We start from the raw sequence: 11,084 nt of genomic DNA on the forward strand, positions 1-11,084 counted from the left end.
TTTTTCCCTCGAGCTACTGCATCTACAAAGAATCAGTACCACACATTCTAGACAAATTGCAAGAGAACAAACAGATCTTCAAGGACTTTTTGAGAACCTATCCTATGCCTAGCACAGTGCCGGGCATCTGAAATTCAGAGAAGGAAAGAAAAGGAACACTCTCTCACCTCAATGAGAAAGTAGTCCAGACAAAACAGTCCTCATATTTTTAAACTTAGATTTCTAAACAAATAGTAACACAATCAGCATTTACTGTCATAACATTAATTTATCAGGCCATCTCATGCAGTTCTCAAAGTTTATGAGGAAAAATTAAGTCAATTTCCTCTTCATAAATATTATTTTATGACTGCAACATTTTGAGGGACACACATGAACATGCCATGAGTAGAGGCAGCACGGCCCACAGGGATGATAATCTAACAGGGAGCTTCAGACACCCCTGCCTGGGCTAAATGGTGTGCAGCACCTGGCAGACAAGGTGGCAAAGCCCCTAGAAATAGTGATGATTCACTAACATGACATAAATCAAGAGTTTAACTTACCAAAAACTAACATTTTGACTTAAAATCACAAATCAATCTCATTAAAATTCATCAGCAGACCCCAGCATATGAGTAATGAGATCATATCAACTTATATCTTGTGACCAAAAGGAAAAGGTGGTTTTCTAAATGGTAATTCAGATTGGACAAACAACACACTGTATCAAGTTTTGCAGCCCTAGGCCAGATTTTGCTAAAAACAAAGGTACATTATGCATGACTAAAGAAAACAGTGAAAATCAGAGCAATTAATTTCGCAGCTATGTTTCCCATAAAAAACCATCACTACTATGATTTGCTTACACACCATTTTTTTGTATCACACAATGATCTAAGTGTGTAATAACCTGCATATTTCACTAAGATGTAATATCCTTCAAAACATCCTTATAGTGAAAGTTTTCCAAAGACATTATTGATCTCTGGAATGTCTCATGTTTTAAAATTACTGACAAATCCTTTCCTATTTTCTTTGCAGTTAGAAATAATTCTTCTTGATCACCAGAGTGTAAAGAGGTATAAGAGTACAAAGACTGAATATTTTCTTAAAGACAAATGTCCCAGTTGACACAGGACATTTCCCATAATTTTCCCAAAACAATAATTAGGAGAGTTGTCACTAGGATCCTAAAAATATATGTAAGAAAACAGATATTAGTTGGCATGAGTTTAGTATAGCAAGGAATTTCCATAAGTGCTCTTTCTAATTATTTTCAAATACTTTTTCGCTGCCTCCTCTCATTATTGGTGGAGCCTTTTGTGTTTCTTTCCAGAATTCAGGAACCTTTTCTCAGGTGGTTCTGCTTCACTGCAGATACGTTTGGTACGTTCTCTTTATATGTTGGAGGGAATAACACACCTCTCTTCTTCTGTTTTCTTTCACTGGCACCTTTGTGGCTGCTCAGCCACTGACTCACCTTGGTGGAAAGGTGACTAAGAAAAGGGCAATCCCTAATAACTCAAGGAAACCAGTGTGTCCCCATTCTATGGGGAGCAAACCCGAAGGACCGAGACTCCAGCCGGCGCGGTGCGGCTCTAAAGGGCTAAGAGCCCGCCCGGGACAACTTCCGGAGGATCTTGTCTCTGTCTGAAACCCTCACACGCCGAGCGACAGGCAGAAATACGGGGCTGTGACAGGAACGGGGACTAGGAGATGGATGGGTGCAGAGAGCGAGAGGCAGAGGCAAAGAGCGCCAGGGAGACAAGGAGCGGAAAGTCAGCCTGGACTGGAGACCAAAGAGTGTGGGAGTCCGCGAGGAGATGCGGCGGCAGAGAGGGAGGCACGGCGCGCGAGGAGGAGGTGGGGAGAGGGGGACGGATGGACAGACGGACAGACCGAGGGGCTGGGGAGGGAGAGAGACAGAGCAGCGGGAACGGGAAGACGACGGAGGGGGAACACCGAGAGCGCGAGAGAGACGGCGCGGCGGACGGGGGCGAGAGGCGGCCGGTCCCGCCCGGCCCCGGCCCCCCGCGCTCCCCCGCGGCGCCGGCTCCCGGGAGCGGCCGGGGCAGGTGGCTCCGCACGCCGGGCCGGGGCTGCCTCGCCGGGCTCCCGGGCTCCGCGCTGCCCCGCGCGCCCCTCCCGGGCCAGCCCTCGGCTGCAGGTCCCACCTCCTGCCCCGGCGCGCCCCCTGCCCCAGCTCCGGCGCACGTGTCCCGCCCGCCGCCCTTGCCCGCTCGGGCACGGGGCCTCGGGGGCCCGGCAGAGCCGCCGGCGCACAAAGCGCGGGCCGCCGCCGCCCCTCCTCACCCCGCCGCCCCCCGCCCGCTCCGTCCTGCCCGGGCCCCCGCGCCGAGCCCGCGCCCCGGGCCAGGCCCCCGAGCCCGCGCGCCTTACCCGCCGAGCGCTCGGCACCGGCGTCCTGGGCGCCGCCTCCCCGCACCGTCGGGCCGCCGCCGCCGCGCCCCGCGCCCGCCGCCCCGTCAACTTCTGGCCGCCGCGGCCGCTCTGCCGCCGCCGCCGCCGCCGCCGCGGGACTTTTTTTTTTCCCTCTCGCTGCTCGGCGGCCGCTGGAATTTTTTTTTTCACTTGCCCTCTCCAGCTCCCACTAGTGATTGGAGACTGAGAGCCAAGTACTTAGCGGAGGGATTACACTTCTCCACGCGCTTGGAGCGGCCCCAGCGCCGCCGCCCGGGCGAGGCGTGGCGAGGGCAGCGGGAGCCCGCGCCTCACGCCCGCACCGCGCCCGGCCCGGCCCAGGCTGCCTCCCCGCGCTGCGGCCGCCGCTCAGGGCATCGCTGCGGTTTCGGTCCTGGGTGCCTGCTCGGTCGTGTGGAGAAGGGGCTTCAACGCAACCTAGGTTTGATGAACAAAGGTTCGCGGAACGGCTGTCCTTGGAGAGCTGGAAGGGGCTCCCGAAGATGACCGAGTGCAGTGGGTTTCAACTTTTCAGGGCCATTCACACTTTTCAGAAGTTGATACAACGTTGACACACCTCATAAAAAATACTCATATACATCAAATTATGCCTGCAGTTCTGGACGGGGGCGTTAGGAACCCTGAAAGATACATAGTTGGGCCGCCTAGGGAAATGAAATATTTCCTTTCTTCAAATAAAACTGTGAAAAACAAACAAAAACAAGCAAACAAAAACTAATAAAAAGAAAACCCCTGCCATTTGTATATGATGAAACTTTACAATCAGTAGTGTTTATTTTGGAAAAGGATGTAACGTCTTTATTTTGTGGTCTCCTTGCTAAATCTTTAAGTGTTGAAACATTCTCTAAGGAGGTGAATATAAATTAAGCTAGTCCACAGCCTCTCAGGAGACTTGGGGAGAATTGTTAACTTTTTAAAATCAGCCATTTTGCCAATTCTATCTCCCCGGGAGCTATCGAATGACTTCCAAATATTTTTTTCCTCCCAGTGACTTTCAGCTGCCTATCCTCCAGAATTAATTTCCTCCTTTTGTTAAATTTTTCCGTCTTCCAAATATATTGATAAACCCTCTCTAGTCACCATCAAGCGTGCGATTTTTAAATAATACAATTTCACTTTGAAATAGTGTTCCAATTTTCTTCACGTCTATTTCTATGGTCTATTTAATTCTTAGCCTACATTTTCTTTCAACTCTTCCCTTTTCTTAAAATATTCCCATTAAAACTTTTTATGTTAGACATTAAATATAACCCCTTGAACTTAATAGGAAACTAAATTGTGTAAAAATTTATTTTATGCAGCTCCCACTTGGGAGCAGGTCATGCCCCAGGCATATATTGATGAGTCTGTGAAATGTAGCACATAGTACCCAGAGAAATGTTAGGGTCCCCTCTAACGTCTGTTTGCCCCATAGTGTATCTGAACCCTAATATTATCAGGACTAACCTGCATTCTGGTTCCTGGTGCCAGATTGAAAGTAGAAAGTTCTGTTTAACAGGATACTAGAAATTTTTAAAACAGGTAGTGTTTGTCATTGACATTATCTTGCCTCCCTTATTCAAACTCCAGTCTAGTCCCTGGTCCCCGTACTCATTTTATTGTCCCAAGAATCCCAAGGTAGAAGACACCCATTTAACCCTCACCCCAAGTCCTCTCTGCTCCTAAATTACCTTCCTCCTGCTCCTCAAATTTCATATCATCCCATCCTCTGACATTAACTAGGTTTAAAGGAAGAAATCTGATTGAAGCAACTTCTTCTACTGTGTGAATTACTAACTTTTATATGACAGATATATTTTTTCCTCTTAGACTTCTAGTCCTCACAGACTACAGCAAAATAAATCAGACACTATGGGAAAAGTGTTGGCGCAGAGTGTGTTTGGGTTATCCACATCTTTTCAGAAGCTGTACTAAGACGGCTTTCCTTAGCTTAATTCTATTTGGCAAATATCCTTCTAAGCATCTGCTGGACATAAGACACTGATCCAGGGAATACAGGCATCCCTGGGTGGGGAAGATAGATTCCATTCCAATTAAATTACAATTATAGAATTTTTTTTTAATTATTAGATATTTTTAAAAAGTCCAAATCAGAAGAATAAAGAAATTTCCATGGGGTGCGTGTGTGTGTGTGTGTGAGGAAGATTGTTGCTGAGCTAACATCTGTTGCCAATCTTATTCTTTTTGCTTGAGGAAGATTGTTGCTGAGCTAACATCTGTGCCAATCTTCCTCTAGTTCGTACATGGGATGCCTCCACAGTGTAATTTGACAAGCGATGCTAGGTCCACACCCGGGATCCAAACCTGTGAACCCCAGGCAGCCAAAGTGGAGCGTGTGAATTTAACCACTACACCACCAGGCCAGCCTCCCAGGTTTTCATTTTTCAAAAAAACACTCTGGTTGGGAGAGAATCACAAAACATGCCAATCAAGCAAACCTTGTTGAGGTGGGGCTTAGAAGGAGCATTATCAATAGGCAGGGATGGGGAATCTGGAGTATAAGCCATTCAACAATCAACATTTATTGAGTATCTATGACATACCACTACCTGATGTTTGAGATTCAAACCCTGTTCATCCCTTCTTGAAACTGACAGGAGAAGAGACAAGCTATATATATATATATATATATACACACACACACATATATATATTAATTAGAACATGTGAGAAGTATGGTAATCAATACATGAACACACAATTGTTGGAGCACAGAAAAAGGAAATATTCTGCCCGGGAATGTCAGGAGAAACTGCAGAGATCACCTTTTCTCACGGTCCTGAGGTATCTTTAGAGATCAAAGGATGATTAGAAAGAGAATAGCATCCTAAGCAAAGGGAACAGTATGAAAAAGCATAGTGCATTTAGGAGCAGCTGGTAGCTCAATGCTCCTACCCCAGTTCTGAGGAGAAGATGCAGCAGGTGACTCAGACTGGGCAGGGTTCAGGAATGGCCTTGTCAGATATGCTGTAATAGGTTTGTCCTCGTTAGGCGATGGGGAAGCATTAGAGATTTTTAAACCCAGGAGTTAATGGTAGACTTGGATCTTCAGATCATTTAGAGGTACCTAGAGGGGGAGAAATGGAAGCACAGAACCAATTAGGAGTCTGTCATGTAAAGAGTGAAGATCTGAACCAAGATAGTGACATGGCCTCCAGGACCACCAGCAGACTTGAAAGACACTTGGATGGAGAACGTTGTAGAAGCCTATTCCCTGCTTTGCCGCCTGGGATGGTGGTGCTTTTAAAGAAAGTAGGGACCACTGGGGGAGGAGCCATTGGGAAGACGAGAGAGAGAGAGAGAGAGAGAGAGAGAGAGAGAGAGAGAGAGAGAGAGAGAGAGAGAGGCTTGGTGGAATGACAAATTTGGGCAAAAGCACAATTTCTTTTTTATCCAATTGTAAAAGTAAATCATCTAAAAGTTCCAAATGTCTCAGGAGAGGACACCAGGGCAGCAAAAGCAAGAACTCTCAAAGAATTCTCAGGCTTCTTTCCCATTAAGGAAGACATTCTCCCAGCTCTGCTATTTGGGGAATTTACACATAGCAAATAGGGCAGAGCTGAGAAACCCAGAGATTTGGTGAGCTCGCTTCTGTGCTGTCAGCTTCCCCTTCCTCCAACTTCTTCATCCATAACCTTCCTCCCACATCTTTCCCTCTTCCACTTCCCCCTCTTCCAAAACCGTGAAGAATCTGCCCACCATTAAGATTTTATTATAAATCGAGGCGTCCTATGTTAAGTATCATTCTAGAATGTGTGCTTTTGAGTCATTTCTCTCTAAATGGGGAATAAAAGATTGTCTCTTTGAGATATTTTAAGAATCAAGTGAAAGAAATATTTCAGCAAAAGGAAGAAATCGACTCTTTTCCTGTGATTCCTACCACCGTGGTTGTCTTATAACCCACTGCTAACGCATCGACTTGCCATACATGAAATAAGAGATTAAACCTCTTAACCACCAGAGTATATAAATTCTTACTTGTTAATATGAGAATGTGTAAGTATTGGTGAAACGTGTAGCTTCTATAATAAAAGCCAAGTTTATTGAGTCATTACCATGTGTTAGGCAACTACTAAGTACTTCACACGTATTAACACATTGAGGTCTCATAGTAAGGTTGTACTGTTCCATTCCCATTTTACAGATGAGGAAATCGAGGCACAGAGTTGTTAGAGAGCATGCAAAGCGGAAGAGGCAGGATATGAAGCCAGGCAGTGTGGCTACAGCACCTCCGGCTTATTCAGTGAACTAAACTACTCTATGGCAGGGAGAACATTTTTAAGTACCCAACGAACAAACACTGGACAAAAATACCTAAAGATCTTGAATCTAAGATAATATGTGAGCCTGACCCTAGAAATTGTGGAAAGGCAAAGTACTTGATTCCTCTATATTTTGTTAAACAGTTTCTTGAGCTCCTTGGAAAGGTAACAGCTGGGGAAAAGCTGGTGATGCCAGGAACATGGGAAGCAATAGGATCTGTGGCTTTTAAAATTCCCGCTCCCACTCCTGGGTCTGCATTTAATGCCCTTGGCGAGGCCCTCTGCCAAGTCATGAACTTCCTGAGGACCCTCCCCTATCTTTTATTACTCTCTTTAGCCTTGTTTTTTTTTTTTTAACACAACCACTTTTGCTAGCTAGATATGGGTGAGTTTAGCTCAAAATCAGATTTTCTTTCATGTTGTATAGCAGATTGCATCAAAGGTCATGAGATTCCATCACAAGCTTTCAAGCAGAGGTAGAGATGGGATATGACAGAGCAGGTTCCTACAGTGGGTAGGAGGGCAGACCAAAAATCTCTAAGACCCCTTTCTACTTTCTGAACCGATATTTAACATAACTAATGTGAATAATTTAAATATTAATACAAATATCAACATAAATGTAATTTATATAATTTATATAAATATTCATGTTAATAATATTAATATGACTGTTAAATAATAAATATTAATATGAATGAATATATTGCTGATAATTCGTTCTGGTGCATAAAACATCAGTGGTAATCTCTCAATTAAAATGCACATCAAATTACTCCCATCCTTATCCTAAAGCTTCTACTCTATTTTCTGCTGTTCTCTTTATTTTCTTTTATGTAGAACTGTGATTAGACATAGGAAAAAATAACAAACATTCTAGTTCTATAACAAATTAATGTTGTTTAGTATGTAAGTTCAAGAAAAATAGAATTTCTCAATTGAAACAGAAACAAGCCATGAAAAAAATCTGAAGTAGAAATGCTAAAATGATTTTACTTTCTTTTGCTGTCAGCATTGTTCCAATTTTTCTTAATAAATGCAGATATAATACCCACCTATTTGTATGCAGCCACATTATCCAGGGCCTGATATAAATTAATCCTTTTGAAACTGGATTTAAATACAATGTCATTTCAATTTTCAAAACTTTTTCTAAATTCTAAAGCCCAAGCGTCTTTTTCTCTGAACCATTCTGATCCATATACCTACCTAATTCCTAAAACTGGAAAATTAGGGAAACTTTTTGCAACAAAACTTATAAAAAGTAATTCTTACATCTGTTTCTTTGGAGTCTCATGTTCCTGATGACTTTTTCCTTCTAAAATGATTTGCCAACCTTGGAACTTCTCAGTGTTTTCCTGACTCACAGTATATTTACAGTGTGTGCCTCAGGAAGAAATATACAGCAACTATTTCCTTCAGTACTAGAAAAAAGAACAGAAAACTTAGGGAATAAAAACACATGAAGAGCAAGTCTCCAATTAAACTACCTGAAAACAATGGGTTTTGGCTCATTAACTAAAAGCCTATTCTATCCAACGTATGTTCTTAAATTAATAGAATTGTTTTAAGCTAGTGGAGGAAAGAAATTTAACCTCTGTTCCATGAATTCAGAGACTGCTTTATATGAATGTATAAAGATTTAACACTGTGTTAATGTTAGAACTAATAGTGAGTATAAGCGCTTAACTAAAAGAAGACATTTTAGGGATTACTTGTTGACATTCCTAATTATAAGAATATCGTAGGCATTGAAATGATACACTGTGGGGATATTCATACTAGAGCACTGAAGGCTATATAGATTTCCATACCACAAAATAAAATAGCTAAATCGATGGTTTCCGGGGCATACTTCAGGATAAAGCCACAGCTCTCCTTGGCAACATTCAACGAATCATGAAGTTTCACACTGCTGTTGATGTTAAGGAAAATGACAGAACCAAAGTCTAAGGAGGAAAGAACCAAAAGAGAAAAGAAGTCCTCCAAATAACAAAAAATAACAGGAATGAGGAAGCGAAAGATTAAGGAAGGAAATTGAAGAAACTATGTTCTAAAATATATCTTTTCTCTCTGGCAGAATTCTATTTTAACACGTAGAGCAGATCTGTGATTTGGTTAAGTAGCACTATTCATTAAGTCGAGCTAGATATTTACATAGTAAGTCAGAATACGTGAAATGTTGAAGATCTGATTATAATTCACCTGCTTACAAAATCTCGACGTTCCTGTTTGCCTACAAAGTAGGTCCAGCATCCCAGTAGACCTTCCGGGCCCATCACAATCTGACCTCAGCATCCTTTTCCAGCACATCTCCTGCCAAACACTGCAGACTCACAGGCTGCTTGCCAAACGTCTTCACACCTCCCGCAATTTCTCCTGGCTGGGATGCCGTCTGGCGCCCTGACCGCTATCCCTTCGTCATCCAACATTCACCTTCTAGAGCCTAGTCAAATGTCTTTTCTTTCATAAAATCTATCTTCATTTCCCCAGGCTTATTAGTCACTCCTTCTCACACTTCAGCATTACCATTCTCGTATATTTTATAGCTTTTTATATTCTTAACACGCAGCATGGTGCCTAGCACATAAGAGGTGCTCTATATATCTTTGCTGTTGAAGGAGGATAGAACTATAAAACTTCACAATTATGTTAGAATCATGAGGCTGGATTCTAGAACCATCTGTAGATTCCCAGTTGTATTGGCCACTCAAAAAGTTCCTATGAAACAACAGTTAACATCCTGAAAATGGTGTATAACAAGCAGCAGGATACATGGAGTTTTGTTGGGGATTTATAAAAGCTGAAAAATAGGGGAAAAATTTTAAATGAAGGAAAAAACACACCAGGTTATTTACCATGAGGCCAGGGCAAGCAACGGCCAAGCACAAAATTGCCAGACCAACCTGAGTAGTAGTTGGGTTGGGTGTAGGATGAGGAGGGTGTGGGCTGGAATTTCAGTCAGGCATGGGAGTTACCGTCTCAGGGATAAAATTGCTTCATTTCTGGCTCAGGAATTCAAAAACTATTGTCTTAGTCCATTCAGACTTCTATAACAAAAATACCATGGGCTGGGTGGGTTAAACAACAGGAGTTTCTTTCTCACAGTTCTAGAGTCTGGGAGTCCAGGATCAGGGTGCCAGCAAGGTGGAGTTCTGGTGAGGGCTCTCTTCTAGGTTGCAGATGACTGACTTCTCATTGTATTCTCACATGGCAGAAAAAGAAAGTGACTAATCTCATTCAGGAGGGCTCTACCCTCATGACCTAATTACCTCCCAAAGGCCCAATCTCTTAATCCCATTAGGGGTTAGGATTCAACATCTGGATTTGGGGGTCACAAATATTCAATTCATAACTATCATCTGTGAGTATTAGAAAAGAGTCCTCAAATCATCATACTGCTGAGAATGTTGAGAGATTTTCATAGCATTCGTATCTGAACAAGATGTGATGTTCCAAGATGTTTCCTGATGCAAATGAAAGCTCCTTGAGGACACAGACACACGATTAGTAATCTGGCACCTGGCACATATAAGGATTTGATAAATACATGAGGAATGATAAATAATATAAGATGACAATTAATATCAATTTCACAGCATTACTGTTTCAAACACAAAGTGCTCTTATACAGGAAAAAGGACAGATTGATTCTTCTCACAAGCATTTCTATTACAGACCAAATAAAATAAAATTGGGGGTGAACTGAAATAAAAATAAACACAATAATTTTATAGAAATAATGGCTATTATCTGTTGATTGCTTCTATGTACCAGGTACTATAGCATTTACTTTGTTATCTTATTTAATCATGAATACTATTAACACCATCATTTTTTTGATGAAGAAAATGAAGTTTGATGAACAAAATTAAGTAAACTTGGGGCCAGCCTGGTGGCGTAGTGGTTAAGTTCGTGTGCTCAGCTTCAGTGGCCCATGGTTCGTGGGCTCATATCCTGGACTCGAACCTACACACCACTCATCAAGCCATGCTGTGGTGGCATCCCACATACAAAATAGAGGGAGATTGGCACAGATGTTAGCTCAGGGCCGATCTTCCTCACCAAAAAAAGAAAGAAAGACATTAAGTAAACTTGTACAGAGCAAGTATATGATGGAGTGGATATTTAAACCCAGGTTTTTTACAGAGTAGAACTCACATTCTTAACCACAACACCCCCCTAGACCTTCTGAATACTGCCACACATTTATCTATAATTAACAGTGCAAGCTAATGCATGGATTGAGTAAAGTACTTCTAACTGAATCTATCATTTTGTTCTTTTTCCTGTTAGTAATGTCTTCCTACAACCATGGACTTATCTTAGAATGTTGTTCTACTATGAAACAAAAAGAGGTAAACAGTTAATGATTGAGGATACTCTACCATCTGTGTC

General features: G+C 42.5%; 1 protein-coding gene and 1 long non-coding RNA gene across 7 annotated transcripts in view; both read right to left on the reverse strand.

Moving 5' to 3' along the window:
* Positions 1-2,526, reverse strand: part of BMPR1B (bone morphogenetic protein receptor type 1B) — a 377,788-nt gene extending 375,262 nt beyond the window's left edge. For 2 of the 6 annotated variants that reach the window (XM_070262233.1, XM_023637703.2), the window contains exon 1: positions 2,383-2,498. The gene's annotated coding sequence lies outside the window, so the exon portion shown is untranslated. Of the gene's footprint in view, positions 1-2,382 lie in introns of all 6 variants that reach the window. The other 4 variants (XM_070262222.1, XM_070262220.1, XM_023637699.2 and 1 more) reach the window with 3 other exon arrangements.
* Positions 2,527-4,921: 2,395 nt separating this feature from the next.
* On the reverse strand, positions 4,922-9,319 carry LOC111772850 (uncharacterized). Its single transcript, XR_002806937.2, has 3 exons — positions 8,892-9,319; positions 7,962-8,110; positions 4,922-5,491 (listed from the first exon to the last, which is right to left on the reverse strand). It is a non-coding gene; the product is annotated as an uncharacterized lncRNA (long non-coding RNA).
* Between the last annotated feature and the right edge of the window lie 1,765 nt (positions 9,320-11,084).

Source organism: Equus caballus, chromosome 3 (assembly GCF_041296265.1).
Source record: "Equus caballus isolate H_3958 breed thoroughbred chromosome 3, TB-T2T, whole genome shotgun sequence".
Classification (NCBI taxonomy): domain Eukaryota; kingdom Metazoa; phylum Chordata; class Mammalia; order Perissodactyla; family Equidae; genus Equus; species Equus caballus.